This window comes from Hipposideros armiger, unplaced genomic scaffold (assembly GCF_001890085.2).
Source record: "Hipposideros armiger isolate ML-2016 unplaced genomic scaffold, ASM189008v1 scaffold_168, whole genome shotgun sequence".
NCBI lineage: Eukaryota > Metazoa > Chordata > Mammalia > Chiroptera > Hipposideridae > Hipposideros > Hipposideros armiger.
Window position 1 is genome coordinate 879,901 of NW_017731518.1, and position 18,657 is coordinate 898,557.

The 18,657-nt window shown below is 44.7% G+C and overlaps 1 protein-coding gene across 1 annotated transcript in view; it reads left to right on the top strand.

Moving 5' to 3' along the window:
• Positions 1-10,725: 10,725 nt before the first annotated feature.
• GLT8D2 (glycosyltransferase 8 domain containing 2) overlaps positions 10,726-18,657 on the top strand; it is a 31,744-nt gene continuing 23,812 nt past the window's right edge. Inside the window, exon 1 of the mRNA XM_019651885.1 lies at positions 10,726-11,087. The gene's annotated coding sequence lies outside the window, so the exon portion shown is untranslated. The remainder of the gene's footprint in view (positions 11,088-18,657) is intronic.

The window sequence follows — 18,657 nt, forward strand, 5'->3', positions numbered from 1 at the left end:
CTGTGCGCCGGGGGCTGGCGGCTGGGGGGATGTCACATGACCGCGGGCGGCCTCGGCGAGGCTGGAGGGCTGCCGGGAGCGGCCGGGTCCCGGCCGGGAAGCCCCGCCCCCACCCCGGGGCGACGTGGCGGGCGCGGGCACCTGTGGCCCCGGTGTTTGGGTGAAAGAACGTTTCCTACCCACCGGAGCCCCCAGCTTTGTATTTGCGAGAGAAGATAACCGCGTTTTCCTTGAGGGCCACTTTGAGCATCTATGGTGTGCGGGCCAATCAGATCCTTGAAACAATTACAACAGGAGGGAGGAAAGCTCGCGTAGAAGTTCGAAGTGCGGGAAACGCGGGGAGGGAAAGGAAAGCCTGTCTTCGCGGAGGGCGCCCGCGAATGCGAAAGGGAGAGAGGGAGCTGGATCGCCCCCAGCAGCGGAGAAGGCTGCTCCCGCCCGCCCTCGGTGTTAGTGGCCGGAGGGTAGATCGGAGCTGAGCCTGCAAAGGCAAATCAGGCAGACCAGTTTTTGGGGATGCCGTGCCAAGAAGTTTAGGAATGGTGAACCGCGAAAGGTGTTTTGTGTTGTTTAAGCAGATGGGGGATTGTATATATACCCCCGGGCTGCCAAAAAATGTATACAAAACTTTGGTCAACATTGCGCAAGCAGCAATGCATGGTAATTGGAAGTGTCTGGACGCTGATGGTAACCACTTTGAGCACCTCTTGTAATGGCACAAGTCAAATGTGACTTGTATTTGGCTTTTGTTATTGATGTATGTTGAGTATTAGAATTTTAATAGTTTTCCTTTCTTAAAATGTATACATTTTTTTGGTGCCCTCTGTAGATTATTGCTAACATCTGAGCGTCTGCTGTTGTCAAGCACTGTCCTAATGACTGTATCTGTATTAACTCACGCAATCCGCCCAACAATCCAGTGAAGTAGGTGCTCTTATCTCCTTTTCGTGGATGGGAAAATGAGACAGAGAAGTAAAGTAATGCTCCTCTGGGAACAGAGCAGAAAAGAACTGGGACCACGATTCAAACGCACAGCTGCTGATTCCGAGCCCCTGCCCCTAACCACAGTGCTGCCTCTGATCACATCATATGTAACCCTTATAAGGCTCAGCTGCCTTGTGATCTGGTTCAACAGGGGGAAAAAAAGAGTTGAAAGTAATTTAAATCCCTCACACTCTCGAGAAGGTACTGAATAAAGAATACACACCACGTACCTCAAATTTCCTAAAATTCCATTTTCCTCATCACTTATCTTTTTCAGTTTTTCTCCCATGCCTAGCTCAACCCCCTTCCTCAACTTCCTCAAACCTAAGCATGCCTCTCCACCTTCTCATCCATCTAAACTTGGTTTTGAGGGGGGTGATTCTCTACCTTTTTAAAAAGAATCCTCACAGTTCTTTCTAGCTTCTGCTTCTTAAGTTTTTCCTGTTACTATTACCCCTATGTCAAATATGGTCAAAGAAATTTGGGAAGCGAGGGGAAGGATGGCTGGGAACAACGAAAGGAAGCTATGAATATTTATGTGTTAGTATTTTTCTCTGTCACATACATAACATGGGCTCTTAAGTGTTTCTGTTACCAAGTTTTTAGGTATCGGAAACAAACCTGGAGAAGTTGGGATAAAACAATGAGTTTTTCATAAAACTTAAAAGTATTTAATTTAAAGAACTATACTTTATTCTGAGTGCTCAGTGTTAAAATGTCCTCACTTTTTATGAATGATGCTGTAAGTAGGTGGAAGTTTTTTTTGTTTTGTTTTGTTTTGTTTGATATCCTTCTAGCAAAAGACAAAGGGCAAAATTAAAAAGTTGCAACCCCAATGTTGACCTTCAAATTAAAAACACAGAACTGGTCTATGATATTTGAAAGTGTGAAAATCCCTCAACTAGGAGAAAGATGAAGGCAAAGTAATCTTAGGACAAAAGAAATGACATGTTATAACTGGCTGCTTACATAAGGAGCTGCAGGACAATGGAGGAAGTACATATCAGTTTTCTAGAACTGCTGTAACAAAGTACCACAAACCAGGTGGCTTACAACAGAAATTTGTTGTCTCAGTTCTCGAAGCTGGAAATCCAAAATCAAGGTGTCAGCAGGACCATAATCCCTCAGAAACCTGTAGGGCAGAATGCTTCATTGCCTCTTTCTAGCTTCTGTTGGTGACTGTCAATCGTAGGCGTTCCTTGGCTTGTAGCTGCCTCCCTCCAGTCCCTGCCTCCATCACCTGTTGGTAGTGTCCTGTGTGTCTGTGTCTTTTCTCCTCTTCTTATAAATTCACCAGTCATGTAGGATTAAGGCCCATCCTAATGACCTCATCTTAACTTGATTACATCTACAAAGACTCTATGTTCAAATAAGGTCACATTCACTGGTACTGGGTGTTAGGACTTCAGCATATCTTTGGGAGGGGGAGACAATTTAATCCATGACTAAGTGTTGAATCCAGTGGGAAAGATATTTTACCAGAGCAGCTTTGACTCAACTCTGCTTAGGTGAGGAGTCAAGACTAGGTCCCCAATTCTCAAGATAGCTACCTTCAATCTTGGAAACAGCCGGAAATGGAAGTTACCAGGTAGGAGAGCGTAGAAGGGAAGAGTGAGGCAGAAAAGCGCCTTGAAAAAGCCAACATTTAAGAGGTAAAGACAGAAGGAGGTGCTCATGAAGGAAATGGAGAATGAGGAGCCAGTGAGGTCAAAAGGGAATTAGGTGAGAGGAAAATCAAAGAAGCCACAGGTAAAGGGGGTTTCACAGAGGCGGAAGTGGTTATCAAAGACAAAAGCTATAGATAGAGGTCAGACAGCAAAAAGATGATGAGTCTATTTGATTTGCAAACTAGGAGGTTATTAGTTGCCTAGATTAAAATAGTGGCATGGGAGGAGGGTAGGGAGAGAAGATCGAAGACTGAATAAGTGAGGAAGTGCTGATACCATGTATAGTCTACTTTTTACAGAGATTTCCCATGAAAAGAAAGAAAGAAAAAAAAAAACCAGTGGCTTGGGGGGGGGGGAGAAATGGGTACGAGGCATAAATGAGACGCGAGCATGATTGTGGCCCCAAAGAAGGATCTAGTTGAAAAGGGAAGACTGAAGGAGCAATAGAGATGTTTTATTCTGTTCGTGATGCTATAACAAAGTACTATTGACTGGGTGGCTTACAAACGACAGAAGTTTATTTCTCACAGTTATGGAGGCTGGAAATCCAAGGTCAGGGTGCTAGCATGGTCAGGGTCTGGAGAAGGCCCTTTTGCAGGTTGCAGACTGCTGACTTCTCGTTGTATCCTGGGTGGAAGGGGCCAGGGAACTCTCTGGGGCCTCGTCTCTAAGAGCACTAATCCCATTCATAAGGGCTCCACCCTCATGACCTAAGCACCAAAATACGAAAGGCCCCACCTTCTAATACCATTACCTTACAGGTGAGGATTTCAACATATGAATTTGTGGAGGGACATAAACAAGAATGTACTTAGAACATAGCAAGAGACATGTCATTTGGAAATGCTTTCTGTCACAGGTAGCAGAATATTCGAGGCATAGTGGCTGTATGATAAGACTTAATTATCTTGTACCAGAAATCTGGGGTAAGTGGGTCTAGGGTTAGTCAGCAGTTCCATGGTGTCACAGTTCTGGGTAGTTGCTTTGAATTTCTCTTGACCTTTTCTCTGTGGTTATAAGAAGCTGGTTGTAGCTCTGGGCCTTGTGTCTTCACACAACCATACCCAAAGACATGAAGCAGGGAGACAGCCAGGATGGGGTAAGAACTCTCCTTTCACAGGAAGGAAAAGCATCTTGCCCAGAAGCCACCCAGCACACTTGCCCTTAGGTTTTATTGGCCAGAACTGGGGCATTTCGTATATTAAGATTATGTTTCTGTAGTGACAGAAATAGCAAAATAATAATGGCTTTAAAAGATGATGTTTCTCCCATGTAAATGAATTTTGGAAGTGGCTGTCCAAAGCTGGCATGACAGTTCTGTTTCAACAAGTCCTCAGGAATTTGTAAATTTTGTGGCTTGGAATTCCTCCTCCCAAGATGGTCCAAGATGACTGCTCCAGCTCCAGCTATCACATCTGTATTCCAGCCAACAGGCGAGAGTAAGGGAAAGGAATCTTCCCTTCTCCAGAACACATTCTGAAATTATACATATTATTTCTGCTTACATCCCCTAAGCCAGTATTTAGTTACAAGGCCACAGCTAGTTGAAGGAAGTTTGGGAAAGGTAGGTTTATTTACAGTAGAATGGCCATGTGCCCAACTGGTATACAAGGTTCTGTTACAGAAACAGAAGGGGAGAACAGACACTGGGGTGGGGGTGGGGGTCATCTTGCCAGGAGGGTGGCTATAGGAGTCTGCGAAAGTGGCTGTTTGTTTGTTTTCAGCCTCAATAATGAGAAGCAGGCAAGGGAGACAAAAGGTTGGAAATTACGGTTGGTTGAGCTAACCAACTAGGCCTACCTCAGGGAGAGTTGAAACTTGATGGAGCAAGATCCTGGAGGATTACGAAAAGATGGATTAAGGAGTACATGTAGATTTACATGTATACTAGGGTTGCATATATTATATTTCTGTATTGTAGATTATGTAAATATTTATATTCTATAAATATAGAAAACAGAAAGCTCATTTGGACAATGCTGCTCTAGCCTTTTGAGGTTACATCAGAGAAGGTACCTTTAGCTATCACTTTCTCTCCTTCACCTCTGCTCCCCCATATCAGATACCCGTCATGTACCTGGACCCACACTATGGCCTAGGGGTTAAGACCATGGGATTCAGAATCCAATAAGCACAGCCATTTACTAGCAGTGTGGTCTGGGTCAAATTATTTATCCCCTTTGAGCCTTGGATTCTTTGTCTATAAAATGGGGATGATAACAGCATCTATTTCTTAGGGGTATTTTGAAGATCAAATGAGATAATATTAGGTTGTCGGAAAAGTCATGATGCATTTTTGCAATGAAAAACATAGACATAATACGTCATCACTTTCCCAACAACCCAATATATGTAACGTGCAGACAGCCCTCCCTTTGCATGGTCGTGCAGGTGTTAAAAATGAGCGTGCAAGTTGAAACACTGCAAAGCAATCTTAATTCTCAGTGGGAAAAATTACAATTGTTCTGCAACCTGTAAAAAATTTTGTCAAAATATTGGAAACACTCTTACTGTTGGTTTTCAATGTCTAGGGAAATGAAAAAAATTAGTTGACCTAATATTTGTTGTAAAGTAATTTAAAATATTAGGAACGTTGAGAATTAATTGTTTTATTTTCTGTATAAAACTTATCAAGGGTAATTTGAGCAGGGCTTCCCTTCTTGTCATATCACGTACTGAATGGAGTGGGCATCTTTTCTGTGCCTTGGCAAATTGTCATACTCCTTTCTAAGCTTGGGTCAGCCTCCCATATTTTATTTTTTGCACTTTCAATATCATGAAACATCTTTGAGAATTCCTTTCATGTGAATGTTTTGCCCACACCACTTTCTCTGAAACATCTTTATTCTTCTCATCACAGCCACTTTCCTTATTTATGTTTGTAAATTCACCTTTACTGAGTTTTCCTGACTGCGTATCTAGAGTTCAATAGTGACAGAGCCATCCCATGGTCAGCTATTTCTTCTCTACCTCCATTTACCTTTGATTTGAACTTCACTCCCACCATTGTCACTTTTTGTTCCTTTGCAACACTTTGATCTTTGTTGGCCAATTCTATTACCCAGGTTTGTAAATATCACATGGATTTATCACCGAGAATAAAGGAAGCAACATGACTAGAGGCTTTGCCATTTGCACATAAACTGAATTAACAGACTCCACTGACCAGTCACCAGCAGACACACTGCAAAAGAAGGGATGTGATTGGTCACTGATCGTGCTGTGGGTCTCTTATTTTCATAGTAATTTTGTGGACTGAAAAGCTAGCAGCAAAGTTTGCACTTATGCAATTACTCATAGTTAAATCTGTGGTAACAGATTTAAACTGTTGTGGGGGGTGGGGGTGGGGCGGCTGATGTTATTCAACTAAACCGTGGTGACTGAAATTTGAGCTGTTGCCATGCAAAGCAAGCCCTGTGCTGTACTCACGCCATGCCTGGCATGTCGTTAGCATTGAGTAAGTAGTAAATTGTTTTACTTCTGTCATCATCATCATTATTTTCATTATATTACTACTGTTTCTATTCCTCCTCCTGAGCTACAAGCCACCGAGGTGTCAGCCTCAGAAGGAGGGGCTGGTGCCGGGAGGCAGCAGACAGTCCTGTTTTCAGCCAAGAGTGTAAATCGCCATGTCCAACGGATACCTTAGAATCAGTTGAGGACTCGGGCCAAGGGCTTATTGGCAGAGGTCTGAGAAGGGGCTTGGGGGATGCCAGCAGGTAGGCTGAACTCAACAGCAGACAGCCCGAGCAGGCACTGTTCCCGAGATGAAGGAAGCAGATGGTGTCTGAGAGGCCTGCTCACAGATGGCAGGGCTCTGGCCATGGTCTTTGCTAGAGCTGCGGCCAAGACATGAAGAGGGCGGCTGCAAGAGAGGGCAGAACTCTAGGCCAGGTAGAGCCTCCACCATTCACCAGAACAGGAAATTGGTGCAAGAGCTAAGGAAGAAAAACAGCCTTCTCACGTGGGAGAGAGGGAACCCAGGTGCAAAGAGCAGGATGCGGGAGCAGTTGCTGCAGCTCAGGGGATAGCAGGGGAGAACCCAGAGCAGCTGAGCCCCAGATGAGGAGGTGACCCATCGGCGAGCACCATCAGGCAAAAGAGGGAACTGAGGCTCCTACAGTTGTACTTCCTGCCACACGCATGGGTGATCTTGGAGCCCAGCCCTGGGAGACAGAGGCAATAAACAGAGGCTTGTCACACTGACCCAGTTAGTGATTCACTGCCACCACTGAAGGCATCTTCCTTTCCTTCCAGTCACATTTATCAGCTTTAATCAATTTTATCTAAGACCTTATCTACAAAGTAATACATTCAGCAAGGCAGGCTCATTGGGTAAGAAGAAATGAACATTTGACTTTCAACTAAAAAGAAATAAGCATGGCGTAATAGTAACTCAGATACACATTGTGTTGACTTAGGATACCACAAATTTAAGGTGCTTGTGAAAAGCATATAGATCACATCGGAGTCATTCAAGCATAGAGCTGAAACCTGACCGAAGGGACTTAAGCATGTGAAGGTTTCTTTTCCTCACATAGCAAGATGTTTCTTAGGTAGTTAATTCAGAACCACTTCGGTGACTCCCAACGCCATCAGGGACTTGGGCTCCTCCTGCATTCTTGCTCTGCCCTTTTAACACGCGCAGACTCTGAATCACACGCCAGGAGACCCTCGCCACGCTGGGCAAGGATATTTTCCATTTGCTTATACAGACCTACCCTGCACTCTTGAACTGTTCAGTGTCCTGAGAGGCTGACCTAAAAGGATTACATCACTTGAGCTCCCTCGCCCTCTGACTCTCAGTTGGGTTTGGCCAATGGGAGACACCACCAACAGAAGATTGTAAGGTTTGGGGAATTAGCTCCCCCCACCTCAGTCCCATTTATGGGGGTCAACACAGGGAGCCCTGTCCATGCAGCTGTTTTCTCCCAGCCTTGCTAACCACTCCCTTCCTCGGTCCTGCAGGGCTGGACTTAGCAGTGACTCCCTGCAACGGCTAACCCCAGGCTGTTGCACTATCTCCTAACCATGTTGCCCTAACACAGACTACACCTTTTCAAATAGTGCCTTTTTCAAAGTCTTTACCATTAGCCCTTTGGAGTGAGCCCTGTGTGCCCGGCCAGGACCCTGGCAGACTAACAGCGCAGCTTCTATGCACAGCCGCTGTGACCACGTGCGACAACACAGTGTGGACCTTTTATCCTCAGAGCTGCAAGACGCTACTCCACCTCCAGGCATCAAGGTTTGATTTCAGACAGGAAGAAAGGGCGAAAGGCACCAAACAGCTCTTTGCCAGGAAAATGTAGCTTTCTAGGAAGTCGCAGACAGCTGGCTCTGCTCACATGCCACTCTCGCTGCAGGATGTCTGAGGAAGTGAATATTTTTAACTGGGCACAAGCCTACCCCAATAGATTGTGTTTCTATTTGAAGGGAGGAAGCACAAATGGTTATTAAGTCAGCTACCAGCAGCGTTTGCAGCATCATATAACTCACTTGGACTTTTTTTCTTTAATTTGTAAAGACTTCATTGTCCCACTTCCTTTCCCTAGTTCATACCTTGAGCTTCTTTAGGCAACAATAATGATAACATCCATGTATCGAGCCCTCACTGAGTGCTTTACATGCACGATGCCTTGTAACCCTGGCAAGGGTCCCATGAGACTTTCCTGCTTTATAGATGAGGAAACGGAACTGAGATTTTTAGTAACGTGGACGTATAAGGCTTGCACTAACACCTAGGTCTGTCTGTCTCCAGAGCCCATGTTGGTAGCCACTGCACTTACCAGAGTGGCCCGTCTAGCCTGTGTCTCTTTCTGCTCTCTTCACATCGTCCCCGGGGAAGAATCTATACATACCATGTGGAAATCTAGGTCATGGATAACAAGCCTCTTCTATCCTGAGAACATGGCCCAGCCGAAATAAAGGAGGAAGAATCTGGAGGTGGAGATAGTAGCAAGACAGGGAGAAAGTGTACAAAGAGCAGCGACCGGAGAGATTTGGGTCCACGTGGAAGCTAAGAAGAGCAAGCGGGTCTATGAAAACAACATTATTGTTTCGCTCCTGAGTCCCCCTGTTGGCTGCTTTGGTTGTCATACTCTCTGAACCTCCTTACTCACCAGCTCTTACAGGGTCAGGCATTCTGCTAGGTGGATGAGAGTTGCAAAGGAGGAGAAAACACGGTCTTTGGAGGAAACTGGAATGGGCAGGAATCCACTTGGAGTGCTTCCCATCACGATGCCTTGGGACATGTCCGAGGGACATGGTCTCCTGCTTCTCCTGACAGCTCTTCACTCTGGAAGGGCAGTGGCAAGCCCTGGGGTAGAAGATGTATTTTTTACGCATGTGGGTGCAATGAAGACTGGAGCAAGTGTACTTGGAGCACAGTACCCTGTGCTGCCACTGAATTTTCTGACTTCCCACAAGGATCAATGTGTAAAAAAAAAAAAAATTTTATTTTTTTGCTGCAACCAGAGATAAATATCTTATAGCCATGTCGTTAGCTAAAACATTGAGTGGAGTTGTGGTTTAAACCAGAGTACACCTTGCTGGGAGTTTAGAAGGAAGAGGAATAACAAAACTTCAAGCCTGCTCCAAAAAAAAACTGACATTCTTGCTGGACTGGGTGAGGGCTTTGGGGAACTCCACCAGGACTGCCAGTCATTCTGTATAAATAGTGACTTGGTGCTGAAGGATGACCAAGTGAAGAATGCAATAACTGTAGATTCATTTTAACCCTAGAGTTGCAACCCAAAAATCCTAGTATCTGAAACATGCCTCAAGGAAGAAAGAGTTGAGAAGAGCTGAACAGGAATTCTGGTCCTGGTCTCGTCACTGACTTGCTTGGGGAACTTGGACTTTAACTTGCTCAAAGCCTTCGTTTGCTCATCTGTAAATTGGAGCGAATGACATCTGCTCAACGTACCTAACATGAATGTTGTGAGAATAAAATGAAATAGAAGATATGAAAATGCTTTGTCAATGTTGAAAGTTCTATACAAACGGAAGCTACTCAGGATAAGCCTGCTCTCCAAGTTCAAGTCTAAAAACCTCCACTAAATCCTTATTCTTTCAATTACTGTTCCATATAGTAGCCACTAGCCACATTGGCTACTGAGTACTTAAAATGTAACTAGAGCAATTGAGGAAATGAATTTTAAATTTTACTTTGTTTTAATTAACTTAAATCGAAAAACATGCTCAACTCAGTGATTGGAAAACTTGTACATTAGAACAACCTGGGTATGTGACTCTTTAAACTGTACATTTTATGAAATCTTAATACATATCGATTGTTTCTGATGAAATTTAGAGTTTAAATTGAGGTGTGCTACCTGTGTAAAATACACACCAAATTTCAAAGACTTAGTACCAAAAAAAAAGTAAAATGTTTGGTTAATTTTTAATGTGTCGAAATGATAATATCTTGTACACATTGGGTTCAATAAAATATATCATTAAAATTAATTTTGCCTCTGTACTTTTCTTAATGTGACTACTAGAGAATTTAAGTTTCTAATGTGGCTTGCATTATATTTTTACTAGGCAACACCACTTTAGGAGGCAGTGAGCAGGGGGGATCCTCATTTGCTTATAAGAACGAGGGAGAGAGGTCACTGCAGACATAAATTCCATGATCCCAGGCAAACTGGCATCCTTTCCTGGGTTTCTGAGAATCAATGGCAGAAACACAGAGCAGCACAGAACCGGGTGGGGTTGACTCCTCGCCTGATTCCTTCCCATGTTCAGGCACAAACACACTGTCTTGAAACTTCTGTCACTGTCATTCCCTTGGTAGAATGAGACCACAGCTGCTCTCTGGGCTTTGAGTTGGAGACAACAGCATTTTAATCACTAGGAGACTTCAGGAGAAGCTAGTGCCTGTGAAGATATTCTTAAAATCAGTATGAACTTTATTTTCCACTTCTGCTCTTTCCAAGTTTACTTTAGACCCAACATGTGGTAGTAATGCACCCACCAAGCATTTGCTTTTCCTCAGTCTCAAATCTTTTCCTCCAGAGCAGCCTTGTTTTCGAGATGATTTGCACGCAGACTGCTGGACTAGGATGTCACGGGAAGTCTGGCCCATCCGAGCGGGCCTTGCCCAGCACATCTGGAAGTGGTTTCAGGGACGGCCCCCCTCCGCCAGTGCAAGGCCTGCCCGGATTCCCAGCTGCTTCCCCCAGGGGTGGAAGAAACCGGAGCTGCTCCAAAGTCAACGCAAGCAAAGGGGGATGTGGGTGGGGGAGGAATACTCGCTTGGAAACGTCATATTGGCCCTGGGCTCTCCAGCTCTTTGGATTTTCCAATGGGATCTTAGAAGCAGCAACAGCATCGTGAAGGGCAGCCGCCCGCGGCCAGCCACCATTTGAACGCCCTGCTCTGCAGCTGTCCTGGAAGGAGGAGCCCAAAGCCTTGCCCTCACCGTTTTACCAGGTAAACAGAAATTTACGAACAGTGCCGTGTGGCAGCCTTTCCATTTTACTCTGTAGCAGCCTTTTATTTTGGTATAGATTCAAGAAAGTAAGTCGGGTAGACTGTCTCACACAAACTTTTGCCGTCAGGAGCCCCAGCCAATGTTTGTAGGGTTCCAACGGAATTTTTTTTTTTTCGGCGCCGTTTTTGCAAAGCCAGGACACTCAATGTGCAAGTTTTTCATGTCCTATATTTCTTTTCCAGACCTGGGTTTATCCCCCACCCACCCCAAATGGTGCGATTTACTATTTGCATCATATTTTAAGCATGGAAATCAGTGGTTAGGTAGGACGCAGATAAACGTTAGTCTAGCATTTAATGCAGGTATATTCCTGAGCCACAAAAGATTTAATTGATCTGTGATTTACGTTTTTGGGATCTGTCCTACGAAGCGGTTTTGAGGGCCCCAACCCCCACCCCCACCCCCACCCACCCACACACACACCAAAAAACTGGCAAGTGTGAAAATCTAAATGAGGCTGTTTGTAAATACAGAATTATGGCCAGGACAACAGCAGAGTCATAGAGTTTGGATTGAAAATGCTTTTTAACATTCAGCAAATGTTTATGTTCACTTTACGAGCAAGTGTAACACATTGGAAAGCCTGACATACCCTGATATGTAACTTCTGACATAAGAAAGGATAGTTAATACAAGAGTAAAATGAGAGAGAGAGAGGAAGAAAATAGTATGATATCTAAACATCTGGCTCTGCTGTGGGGAAAACATCGGCCCTCTTAGCTGCTTGGCCCTGTGCAGCTAAGGACCCAGTGACATTGGTTGGTTGGTTTTGTTTTTTCCTCCAAATGTTTTGGTGTTACATTTCTTACAGCATCCTCTTTGTGTTATGTAATGAAATGCCAGCCTTCCATCTAATGCAGTTAGAAGTAGAGTGGTGTGGTGCAGTGGTGAGAACATGGGCTCTGGGGTCAGACTCCCAGAGTTGAATCTACACCCTACCACTTATAAGCTTTGACCCTGGGGGAGTTAACTTGTCTGTGACTCTGTTTCCTTGTCTGTAAAATGGGAATTAAGTGAAATCATATGTCTAAAGGATCTGTGCAGTAATGAGTCTGCTCAGGGAAGCTGAGCTCCTCTGGTGGTGCCAATGACGGAGACGGTGATGATGAAAGTGACCACATATCCTTCAGGGGGCAGCAGCCTTGCTTTTGCCACCTCGTTCCCTCTGATAGTCCTGTCATCCAGGTGTCCCTCCTGTCCTCACGTGTTGTCTGTCCAGGCCCCTGATTTCTTCCTTCCTCCCTTCAAAAAAGCTCTCTGCTTTTTCACTCTAGCTTCCTTTATTTCTTCTTTGTTCCCCCTCTTTCCTTGCTGAGAGAACGACATGCTGATTAAGCCATAGCCCTCATAGTTTTGATTTCTAGTTCCCAGGGGCATGATTCTAAAGGCTTCTTTCTGTTCAGCATTTGCCAAAGGCTGTTCTGAAAAGAGTGTCCCATGGGGAAAATGAGCTTTGTGAGCCATACCACCCTCTCAGAAATCTCAAGGCATAATGGCATTTGAAAGGTCCTGAGAAGTCCCACAGCAGAGAAATCTGCTTAAAGTTGTTTAGCACAGCGGTTCCAGGTCGACCCCTGAACCATGTTATCACATCACATGGATTAACAATTCTTGGAGCACACCCTGCAATATCCTATTCTGCCCACATCTGTTTCCATTTTGGTCCCTCTTATGGACATCCTACTTTGTAACCCCCCTGGTAAATACCCATGAGACATCTTGTTCTTTCTTCCCTAGTCAAGGACGTAAGATTGATCATGTGTGCCATGTTGATATCTAGAAAATCTGGCCCAAAGTAAAGAGTAGCAATCATCAAACTTGTCCTGCAAAGGGCCAGATAGGTGATTTTGCAGGCCATATGGCCTCTGTTGCAACTACTCAGACCTGCTGTTATAGAGTATAAACAGCCATAGGCAAAACATCAAAGAATATATCTGGCTGTGTTCCAACCAAGCTTTATTTACAAAAGCCAGTGACAGCAGGATTTGGCCCAGGGGCTGTCGTTTGCTGACACCTGGTCTAAAGCCATTTTGTGAAAGAATGCCTCATTCCCACAACAGGAGAAAGCAGCCTGGGTCCTCCAGGCACTGAAAACTCCCTCACCTGGCTTCCTGTCCTGCGTATTTTAATGGATCTTGAGTGAGCCTTTCATGCTACAGCAAAAGTGAAAAGGCCCAAGTGTTTTGTTAGAGGCCACATTTCTGGGTTCTGATTTTGTCTTTCTTTCTCCTTCTTTAGGTGAACCCTTTGTCTTGTCATGTTCGTGACTCTGTCGCTTGCCTGGTTTGAGATGAAGTTAAATGTTAAATGTGTTAAATGTGTTTTACGCATGTGCGAGCTTTAGGGTGCAAGCCTTACGGAGTTAAATTAAATCACAGAGCTTATGTCCATTGCTGGACGCATAATGACAAGTCGGCAATGGAAAGCGGTTGGCTTCTAGTGGCTATTAAGGTGGTGAAGAAGGCAAACTCAGAGCCAGGCTGCCTGGTGTGAATGCTGGCTCTGCCACTCATGAGTTGTGTCACCCTCGGCAGGTCCTTAACCTATCCGAACTTCAGTTTTCTCATTGGTGAACTGGGGATAATAACCTGATAGGATTGTTGTGAAGTGTGTGTGTGTGTGTGTGTGTATGTGTGTGTGTGTGTGTGTGGTTAGAGCCATGCCTGACACATAGAAACTGCTATGTAAGTGTTACCTATAATTATAGGTTATTTATTTAATCTGCAGAGCAGGCCCATTTTACAGATTGGGTTTTGTAAATCGCCCAAGATTATACAGCTAAGAAATGGGGCAGAACCGGATTCAAAGTCAGCTCTGTGTAGTAACAAAGCCCGTGATATTTCCACTCAGGTACATGCCCTGCCAGATTTAAGTCATTCAACAATACTTTTTAGGAGCCCCCTCTTTTAACTTCCCCTTTGAATCCCAGGTCCTTCCCAATTCCTTCCTACCCGAACCCATGGCAGACATGATTCATCAATCACGACAGGTTGGTTTGTTTTTTCACCTAGTCCGCTGATGGCTTTAGATTCCTTCTCAATTTAGCACTACTGAAACTTCTACCAACTGATTCGAGTTGGCATATAGAATAAAACTTACCAGGGGCTCTGATTTGGGGACTATTTTTCTCAAGAGTCCTTTGTACTCCCACCTTCTAAGACAAAGCTAATCCCTTGGCCACTTCCAAGTCTTAACACATTTTCCCCAGGTTTGGCTACAAGCCCAAACTCTTTTTTTTCACCTGGTAAAATAGCTCCTCAGGCAAGGTCTCCAAGGGCCGGTTTTTAAACATAACAGTCTCTTGTCAGGTCCAGATCAATTTCCTAAGTTCCCCTTTTCTTCCTAGTCACAGACCCTAGGACCTCAGCTTTCTTTTCTCCCCTCTTGGAAGCTGCCACCATCCCCTGCCTTGCCTAGGGAATTCCTCTGTCCAGCACTGGGTGTGCGGTGACTCCCCAGCTCCATCCTTTTTTTTTTTTCCAGTTCCAGTTGACATTCAATCTTATTTAGTTTCAGGTGTACAGCATAGTGGTTAGACATTTATATAATTTATGCCGTGATCCCCCTTATTAGTCTAGTGCCCACCTGGCACCAAACTATATTGAAAACAAGCCTATGGGCTCGTAAATGCTAAAGGCTTGACTATTTATGACTACATGGAAACCATAACACGAAGTCACTCAGCCTAGGAAAGTTTACAAAGGTTCTGAGACACGGCTCTGGGGCTCCTTGTTGTGATGCCAAGAGAAAGGCAGGTAAGAAGATGAGAGCCCTCTGCTTTTATTCCTAGAACGGGACCATTGGCAATTCCCCTCCTTCTGGCTTTCTTTCCTAGTAAAGGCCTGCTGACTCCTTTCTTCCCGAGATGGAAGGACAGAAGAAGAGCCTCTTTCCCTTCTTTCCTCTCTCCTGTTTCTCACTCATTCATCCCACACACATTTATTGAGACACACAGAAGTGAGTAAGCCACAGTCCCTCTCTTCATTCCTCTCGTGATCTACTGGAAGAGAGCCACGGGCCCATAATATTAGAACACAGTGTTCTAAGTACAGGGATAGGAATAGGAACAGAGATCGGGGGGCACTCAGGTAGAGTAATCAGGGAAGGCTTCCTGAAGGAGGCAATGCCTGAATTGAGTCTTTAAAGGAAAAGTAACAACTTACTGGGGGGAAATGAGGGGACAGGGCATTTCAGACAGAGGGGACAGAGGCAAGAAAAGCATAGATTTGGTGTGGAGGACAGTGGAGAGGTTTGGAGACTAAACTTCAAGCAGTTCAGTTGGACAGAAAGGGTGGCATGGAAGATCTACAGGCATCTTAGGTTCTAACCTTAACCTTTCGGTAGCGGGTTTCCAGTGAAGGGCTTTAGGCGAGAAAGGACACTCAGGGTTGTGTTTTAAATCAGTCAGTAGGATTCTACAAGTGAACTGGCTTGTCTTTGTCAAAAAACGTAGGTCATGAAAAACAAAAAGGCGGTGTGGGGTGGGATGGGCCTGATCAAAAGTAAAAGAAACTAAAGATACGGCAATCAAACTATAAAAGGTGGTATTGGAACAATGGGAGAAATTTGATTATGGACTGCTTATCTGATGTTGTTAAATTCATGTTTTTTTCTAGGTATGATAATGACATTGTGGTTATATAGGAGAATGTCCTTGTTCTTAAGAGATGCATGCTGAAGTATTAGGGGGTGAAGTGTCATGATGACATACAGAGAGGGTTCCCAAAAAAAGTATAACATTTTAAGAAAGGAAAATTGTATTAAAGTTGTAATACTCAATATATACTGATAACAAAAGATGAACACAAGTCACGTTTGACTTCTGCAATTACAAGAGGTGCTCAAAGTGGTTACCATCAGCATCCAGACACTTCTGATTACGGTGAACTACTGCTTGAGCAACACTGACCAAAGTGTCCACTTGTGTACATTTTTTTGGCACCCCTGGTATATATGAGAGAGAGAAGAAATGAAGCCAATATAGCAACATCTTAAGCACTTGGTGAATTTGTTGTAGGGTATATGAGAGTTCATTCTTTCAGTAGACTTGACCTGTTTCAAGTGATAAGAGGGAAAGGAAAATGGAACAAAAAAAAATCAAGCGTACTCATACTGCATGTATGTTTCAGATTAATATAATTATCAAATGACAAAAATAGTCATTATGGCAGTTGTACCAATGATAGCTTGGGGAAGGAAAGGGACCAGAAATTCTAGAGGCAGGAAGGCCAGGTGGGAAGTTATTGCAGAGTCAGGGAGTGAGTGAGATGAGGCAGGGTAGAAAGGAGATGGATTTAAGGAACACTTACGAGGTGAAATTGTAGGAATCAGTGATTGATTGAAGGCGGGACTAGGAGGGAGAAGTTGAAGAGGATGCTCAGAGAACACCAGAGAAGGACCTTCTGTGGGGGAGGTGCTGTGGACACATGAGGTTTGAGGTGCTCGTGCAGCATCCTAGAGGAGAGGGTCATATGTGCATCCCTTCAGTCTATAAATAATTTTGAGAGTTTATAATGCAGGCACTTGTGCTGGGCGTATGGCAATGAACAAAACAGACAAAATTCCCTGCCTTTGTGGACCTTATAATCTATTGTTGGGAGGGCAGACAACAAACCAGTAATGAAACGAACAGTATGTCGGATGGTGGTAATTGCTGAGGAGAAGTGATTTATGTATCACTGGGATTAGGGGCTTTTGACTAAGAGTCGGAGGGAAGTGAAGGAGCGAGCCATGTGGATATCTGGGAGGAGTGTTCTAGGTGGATGGAACAGCATGCTAGGTGGGGAACAGCAAGTGTGAAAGGCTCTGAGGCAGGAGAATGTCTGGCAAGGAGGCTGGTGTGATAATGTAAGATCTTGTAGGACATTGTAAGGACTTTGCTTTTTACTCTGAGAGAAACAGGGAGGCCTTGGTGTGGAGCTCTGCCGGCCATGTCCAGGAAGCGTGTAAAGGAGGAGAGAGACGGCAGGTGGTCTGCACCTCCAGTGCACCCAGGCCTCGTTCCGCATGGGAATGAGTCCTATGGGGCATTTGCTCCCATTGTGTTAACCCAAATGCTGCTCTCCCAGGCTCTGCCCCAGACGCTTCAGTTTCTCGTGGCCCCAGGTCTCTGCATTTTATTCTGCGCGCTCTGAAGATGTCCCATGTCCGTTTCCTCCAGCTCTGGTCCCTGACTTCCTCCCTCGGTTTTCTACCTCCTTACAACTCTGATCCCTCTACCAAATCCACGTGATCTAGGAGCTGCAAACATTCCTTGAGCCCCTACTTAATCTATTAAAATGCTTCTGACTGCCAATACCAGAAACACCAATTTACAGCAGCTTAAACAGAAAAAGCCACTATCACAGACGAGATGAAGCTGAAGAGGGAGAGAAGGAAGGCAATCAGGCATGCCACATCTTTATGCAATTTTATATATTTTTTAAGATTAAATAAAGCAGGCTTTCTTTTGGAAGTATATGCTTCTCAAGGACTCCACTCTGCCTTGTATGCTAAAAGCAGCTTAGAAGGTTTTCTATAAGAATCTGCTTAGGAACCCCCCTCCGTGGCTGTGCCTTGCAATGAAATGTGCCACTATCAGTTTCCTGAAGCCTCTTGTTTTATCGTAATGAGATTTTAGAGTTGGCAACATGCTGAACAGGGGAGAGATGGGCCCCCCTCCTCCAATGAGTCAGCACTTACTGCTTCTCTGATTCTGGCAGGATCTCCGTGGTTAGATTCAGGGGCAAGCAAACCAGCTTGCCTCTGAGCTGTGAAACTTCATCAGCACACAGTGACATCTGTTATCTGGAGCCCAGCTCACATGCTTTCTGGAGTAGCCAAAATGGCCCTGCAAGAGCTCCAGCACTTCATGGTTAAAGAGCATGGGCTTTGAAGTCAAGAGGCCTCATTTCACATCCCTGTTCTGCCATTTACTAGCTGTGTGGTTTTGAGCAAGTTATGGAACCTCTCTGAGCCATGGTCTCCTTATTTGAAATAGTGATATAGCCACCTGAAAAGTGTTGGAAGAGTTAAAGGAGATAATACACATAAGTGGTCAGTATAGAGCTGAATGCAAATGAAGCTTTCAATAAATGGTAGCTGTTATTATTATCTGGCCCCCGCAAACTTCTTCCTTTATGGGCACAGCATTCTGGCCACAGGGACTATATGGGTAAGGACTCCTGTTTGCAAGAAGTCAAACCTCATTTCAAAGCAGGTTAGGGAAAAAGGGGACATTTATTGGCTTGGCTAACTGGGACACCCAGGGAGTCAGAGCTTGAAGCATTCTACTTGTCCCTTCATTCTCTCCAGTGGGACTGGATGGTTTTCCTTCATGGAGTGGAGGGGGTGGGGGCACGTGGACAAGGACCATTCTAGGCTTACATCATCTCAAAAAGTTAGCTGAATGAATGTCATCTAAAATCATAAGTGAATTGGGCCGGCCGAGTGGCGCGTTGGTTAAGAGCTGGCTTGGGACGCCAGCTCTGAGCAGCAGGGCCCCAGTTCGGATCCCACATGAGGGCCAGT